The sequence below is a fragment of the Alexandromys fortis genome, unplaced genomic scaffold, assembly GCF_014885135.2.
Source record: "Alexandromys fortis isolate MF-2015 unplaced genomic scaffold, M_Fortis_MF-2015_v1.1 scaffold_0, whole genome shotgun sequence".
Taxonomy (NCBI): domain Eukaryota; kingdom Metazoa; phylum Chordata; class Mammalia; order Rodentia; family Cricetidae; genus Alexandromys; species Alexandromys fortis.
In genome coordinates, this window is record NW_026067949.1 from 29,825,273 (window position 1) to 29,831,466 (window position 6,194).

Consider the following 6,194-nt stretch of genomic DNA (forward strand, 5'->3'; position numbering starts at 1 on the left):
CGTTTATTTTGGTATTTTGTCCCAGCACCAAGGAGATGACCAACACAAGTTGTTGCATCCCTGAATCTTTGTTCTGAGGTTGGAGCCCACTAAGACAGTAAAAGTCTACCAGATGAATCCAGTTTTGACTCACCTGACTCAAGAGGGGCCCTGGCCTATCTGTCCTCCCTCCCCTTTCTCCCCTTCTCTTTCCTGGCTTATATTCCTCTCAGACTTAGCAGAGAGCAGGTCCTCTGCTGAGTATACCAACATCACACAAAGCAAGAGCAGAAACCCCAGTTTCCTGTCCTCGAACTGTACAAATTTACCTAGGGAGGTAAAGGCAGAGGGAGGCAGCAGGAATAGCAGGGGCCTGGGGCAGAGGCGCACTTGCTGATCTGAGACTGGCAAGTCTCTAGGGTGTCTGCTCACATGGTGTTGCGTACATGTGCTTGCTGCCCATTTCAAAAGGCATTGCTAGCAAGCCATTGCAGTAATAATGAAATGCCTTTAAAGTCTGCTTAGTATTGGTGAGAAGGAGAAGATAAACCTAGTTGCAGAATAAAGCTAAACTGGCCTTGTTTAACTTCCTTTCTCTTAGTACTCGGCAGCTTTTCCAATGCCAGGTCTTAGAGTGTACGTCCCCTTTAAGTGGATTGCTGGGGTAACAGAGGAGAACAGCTGTCTGAGATTGTTCCTAAAGATGTCCCAAACTGGCGTGTGACACTCTTGGCTCACCACATGGACCCCATCTGCAGCAGGGTCATGGCAAGGAAGGGAGACCAGGAAATGGCAGGAAAAAAATGGCGTTCTTGCTTTCCATCCAGCCTTCTCTTTCTAGCCAGACATCTGAACCCCACTCTGGGTCCTGTGTCTGTACAGCTCTGCCGCCCTCCACTCCACCCACCGGCCTCTCCGGACTTGAGCCATCTGTTTCTTTGATGTGAAGAAGGCTGTGTAAGCCGTGGTTAACTTATTTACTCTTTGGCTCCCTCACGACAGGCGGGGACTTCCCAAGTCTCTCTGCCACCAGTGGGCATGTGGAGAAATCAGAGCAGGGGTGGGCACAGAGTACTGTGACCTAGACAGGACGTGCTTTTCCAATCACTCCTTCCTGACAGCCAGATTTCTGGGGCCATCAGTTTACCCTTTGGTGGCTAAGACTTAGCAAGTAGCTATGGTTCCATCTCTAGACAGTTTATCAATAGCTAAACTTGGAAATATTCATTTGAACAGAATGAAATTGCTGTTTGGGAAATCAGAAAATACATATACTCAAATACACAAGGCAAAGCTTAGAAATGCAGCAAGCAAGAGGAACAAGCAGTCTGAAGAACAAACAAAATAACCATGGCTTACACAGCTGCATCCCTATCAGAGGAATACATACACTAAGCCCAGGATTGGCCTCCAAACACAAACATTCCCCCAAAGGCTGGTGGGACTGCAGAGTTAAGCATCTGGCTAAGGAGTAGGAAGAGGGGGGTACTCTTTGGGGCCATCCTCCCCAGGGGCCAGCTCCTATCTGCAGGGATGCACACCCTTTTTTCATCTGTGGCTTTCCTCCCTTGCTCCCCTTGATCCACGAAAGAACCTTGCCTACCCTGCCTCCCAGAGCCAGGCCTCCTCTCACTGGGCCCCGCTCAGCCTGTCCTTGCTCTGTTTAGTAGCAACGTTTCTCCACCCTTTGAGGGTCACTGTCAGGTCCCTTTCTTACAAAGGCTGTGGAGGGCAGTCGGTGGCTTGACTTCCCATGTGGGTGGCTGGTGTTCCACTAGCCTTAGGTTGGAAGTAGGGTGTCGTGCAGTGGGCACTTGGCACTGTGCTCTGCTTGGGACCATGAGAGGGAACCACACTGGCATCCTTTCCTTCCTGCGTTCCGATGGTCTTCTTCATGCCAATTTGAGTCTCATTTCCCAGAAGAAAAACTAATGATCCTAACATAAGAAACCAAACCCATGTGGAACAATTATTAATTATTCATATTTATTAAAGGGTCATTAGCATGATAGACATGTGCTAAGGTCTTTGTGTATTTTCTAAATTTCGGTCTTCACAATAGCTCTATGAGGCAGGGACTATTATTATCCACATACAATGTATCTAAGTATGGAGGGTCTCCAGGACTTAGCTTGGGGGGATGGCACTGGTTGGTGAAAACTAGAAATCCAGTTAGCCAGGCAGATCTAGAGCACTGGCACTTGGCCTTCCTGTAAACCACCCTCCAGATCATCCCATGTTTCCACAATATTGCAGGACAGCCATAAAAAGATTCTGGCAGTACATTCTACCTCAGCAATTAGAAACGGAAAAAAAAATCCAATATATTTATTAAAAGAAATAGAGGAAAACAAGCTTTCCCACAAGGGTGACTGCAGGACAAGCAGTGGCCAGTGGTCAACAGTAAGAACTGGAGGCTGAGAAGACGATCCCGAGAACTGGCAGAGGCAGACCACTGCCAGTCAAAGAAGAACTACGGAACTATTTCTCAAGAGCAGGAGAGAAGTGATTATACTCACCTGGGACCCACAGTCAGTTCTGTGGCACATAGAGCTGGGAGCTGTGGCTACAGAGACTTTACTGTGGGTGGGGGCCATGATGAATGCCCACTCCGTTCCCAGTTTCAGGATATCTGAGAGGCCACACGAGGGTCCTTGCATGAAGTTCTCCACAGCATGAACTCAGGACCACTTGGTAAAGTTTAAAGAAGAGCTCTGGAGTTGCCTCTCCATGGCGCTGGTCATCACTCATGACCACTGAAAGGAAATCCTCCTCCTCCAGGGGACCAGGATGTGGTGTGTGGTTGAAGGACCAGAGGGGTGTGGCGTGGCTTCATAACAGAGACAGCACGAAGGTCATGGGGACTTGTCACGAGTTATAGAAATGCTGCTCATGTAACCTTAAGGCCAAGAGGGGAAAGTGTTGGCTCATGTAACCTAGTCAACCTGGGACATGGAAGAACAGCTTGATTTTCTTGAAGTCTGCTGTCTCCTGTGCAACATAAAACATCAAGCATGAGAGCATCATCACAGCCTATGGTTATAATAATATTTGTGTTTTAATAAATAAAGCTTGTTTGAAGATCGGAGTGCAAAGCTAGCCACACTAGTCAGCCATACAGGCCAGGCAGTGGTGACACACACCTTTAATCCCAGCACTATAAGGACCATAAGGCAGGGGTTCAGAGCAGTCTCAGTCTGTATCTACGGACTCGTGGAGACAGAATCTCGTCCCTTTGGTCTGGAGATGTAGCGGAGGTAAAAGGTCTCTTGTTGGCTGTTTTGCTTTTCTGATCTTCAGTTTGAACCTCAATATCTGTCTCTGGGTTTTTATTACTTGTGTTACATATGGTTAAGAAGAAATACACCCCTTTTGCTTCTGTCAGTAAAAGCCTAGATAAGAAATCTACAAGGCCCATTATTGTGGCCAAAAAGGTGAGGCACTGTGGTCAATGATCCCCTAAAATCTAGTAGGTTGTGAAGAGTGGCTTTCCACAAGGATTCTCAGAAGGACTGGAAGAGGGGCTGTCTGTCCCTAAAGGCCTTCCACTCTCTGCAGCAGAGTGAAGCCCTGCCCCTGGGGGAGTGGCCACAGAGGCCACCAAGGGATCAGGTCAGGGAGTTGTTGAAAACTGTGTCAGGAGGAAATGTTTTTCAGAACCCAGGTCTTCTGTGTTTTGGGAAATACTATGAACGAGCAGACTAAGGTCTTACAAGGGAGGGGGTCAAGACATGCCATAATTCCAGAAACTTCCCTGAGCCTTAAAATGTAGCATTGCAGAGGAGTGGCTTATCCACATAAGGGTTGGGGAACACAAGCTGCCTCACCTGAACTGGGCAGAGCTACTGTGACAGCCGGCCCAGGCCAGGCACAGCAGAGGCGGCCAGCACTGCTGGGCAATTCCATTTACATCCGACCCTGACATACCACATAAGCATCAGATAACCACGAAAGTAGCAACATCTAGAGAACATATGCCACGCTGAGAGGTTGTTTCAAGAGGCAGCAGAAGAGGAGCCCTATGTGGTCTGAGTTTAAAAGCAACAAAAACCATTGGCAGCTGCTGGCAGCCATCAGCAGCAGCTGAGCCCAGCAGTGGTTTTTCCTGACACAGCACTTTACGGGCTCTTCCAAATCCCGGGTGACCCTTCACAAAGCCCCTGGATACCACAGGGCTCTAGCAGCCACCCCTCACCATGCACATTTGCAAGGCTTTGTTTCTATTCCATCCATAGCCTTACAATGGCAAGCACGCACTGGACTCCAAAACCAGAGAAAAAGAGCCGGAAGGCTACCCCTGCAGAGATCCATCCTGCGCCACTTACTTTCTCTTCCTCAGACTCGGTTTGGGTCTATCCACAGCACCGAGACATCTGCCTACAGTTTTAGGTGCTGGGCCACTGTCCTCACCTTCACAGCAGACCACGGCTACACTCACACTGTCATTTGTTAGTGTAAACCTACACTAGCAGCACTCGGCAATGGCTGTTTTTAATTAACGAGCCAGTAGGCACCGTTTTAAAGGGAGCTCCATTAAACTTGACATTGAGTCTCCTTGTGCAGCCAGCTCAACAGTAGAGGTGATTATGAGCCAGTGGCCATCTCCAGCCCCCCTTAGAACACAGGCTCATTGTATATGAGGAATCAAGTTAGACACAAAGAAACAAGGCTCATTTTCTCTTATTACATCCAAATTGTTCCTTCAGACTAGGGAGGGCTATTTTTACTCCCCAAGGTGGGAGGAAAACAATGACATTTTTAAGTCCAATTATGAAGTACACCTATGTGTATACACTTGATCCTCCTTTTTATTGCAAGGTCACGAACTTGGACTTACATATTAAAATCCACCTGGGTTCTGAGGCCCTTTGTTAATGTTATAAGGCAGACTCTGCATGTTTGTTTATTTCTGGCCAGGAAGGGAATTAACTGGGCTCCTATCCCAGCCCAGTCTCTGCTGGGTCCTTCTCTCACTTCTGCACGGTGGGAGGGAGGGCACAGGCCACAGGACTTGAGGTTCCCTCCAGCTCTAGTATTCTCCCAATAGTGATGGTTTTTTACACGATTCAGGAATCTGACTGTTGACTTTCCATTATGGTTCCTCCAACCCCCAAGGCTGACTTTAGTCTGTTTACCATAATCCATTCTCCCCCACGTCCACAGCCAGCAGATTTACTCACCCCAGCATAGGCACCAGGACAGAAGCAAAGTTCCTAGCAGGGGGCATTTAAGTCTCACCCATCAGTCACTGGCTGCCAAAACATCAGGAGGGATTTCAGGTCAGGGCTAAGAAAACAATGGTCTTTACATGGTTTTGGAGGACTCTTGCTCCCAAAGGCTTCTGTATCTTCTAGAAAACTCTACGGGAAGGAACAGTTTAGCCTCGGAGCTGATTTACCATAAATAATAATCATAAGCTAAAATCATCCTTAAGTTATGAGCCTAAGCTCATCTTCAGTAGGCTGAAGTGGTTTGCATGTATTAGCATAGGAATCCTCTCTGTGCTCCTCAACATCAGGCTACATGGTTAGTTCAGCTCAACTAGGAAGCCCGTGTAAGGTCTCTCTGGAGGTGGACAGCCGGCACAGGATGGGCTAACTCTCACCTCTCTGGAAAAGGTCTTTCTAAGCCTCTTCTAGGAGAGGCACAGGGACAGACCTGCTCCAGGCTACTGACTGGCTCCATGAGTTTCAACAGGTCCCTTACAGTTACCACGTGCAGGTTCTCTGCATCAAGTAGTTGGGTGAGTGGAGTCTCTCACTAGTGGAACTCTCCAGGCACCATTCCAGATCTACAAAATCCAAATTCCTGGGGACAAGACCCAGAGACTTATCTGCTAACAGGGACCCAAGCCGATTCTAAAGTGTGTTCAAATCTGAGAGACCAACACACGTGATTCCTAAGTCTCATGTAGCTCTCAGAATGGCCCATGGTTTTCTTCAGTAAGAAACTCTCCAGGAATGCAAGGTTTTCTCTTTCACTGGTCCCAAAGTTAACCCTCGAAACCCCAAATACCTTCTTTTTAGATCAGCCTTCCCCAACAGCATGATCTTGCTTCTTATGACAAGCAAATGCTTCGTTCTCTAAAACAGATTCCAAACAAATTCCTGCCATCTGGAAGGAGTGCCAAAGCAAGATGGCACGACCTTGGTTAAGAGGACTTTCTTTTTTTTTTTTTTTGTCTTTTTTTTAAATTTATTTATTTATTTATTAAA

The 6,194-nt window shown here is 47.5% G+C and overlaps 1 protein-coding gene and 1 long non-coding RNA gene across 2 annotated transcripts in view; both read right to left on the minus strand.

The window, feature by feature from the left end:
* Window positions 1-6,194, minus strand: part of Scfd2 (sec1 family domain containing 2) — a 314,706-nt gene that overhangs the window by 63,720 nt on the left and 244,792 nt on the right. The window lies entirely within an intron of this gene.
* The window catches only part of LOC126506352 (uncharacterized), a 53,643-nt gene continuing 49,844 nt past the window's right edge, over window positions 2,396-6,194 (minus strand). Inside the window, exons 3-4 of the long non-coding RNA XR_007593201.1 lie at window positions 5,160-5,231; window positions 2,396-2,970 (exon numbers count right to left, since the gene is read on the minus strand). This is a non-coding gene — a long non-coding RNA (uncharacterized lncRNA). The remainder of the gene's footprint in view (window positions 2,971-5,159; window positions 5,232-6,194) is intronic.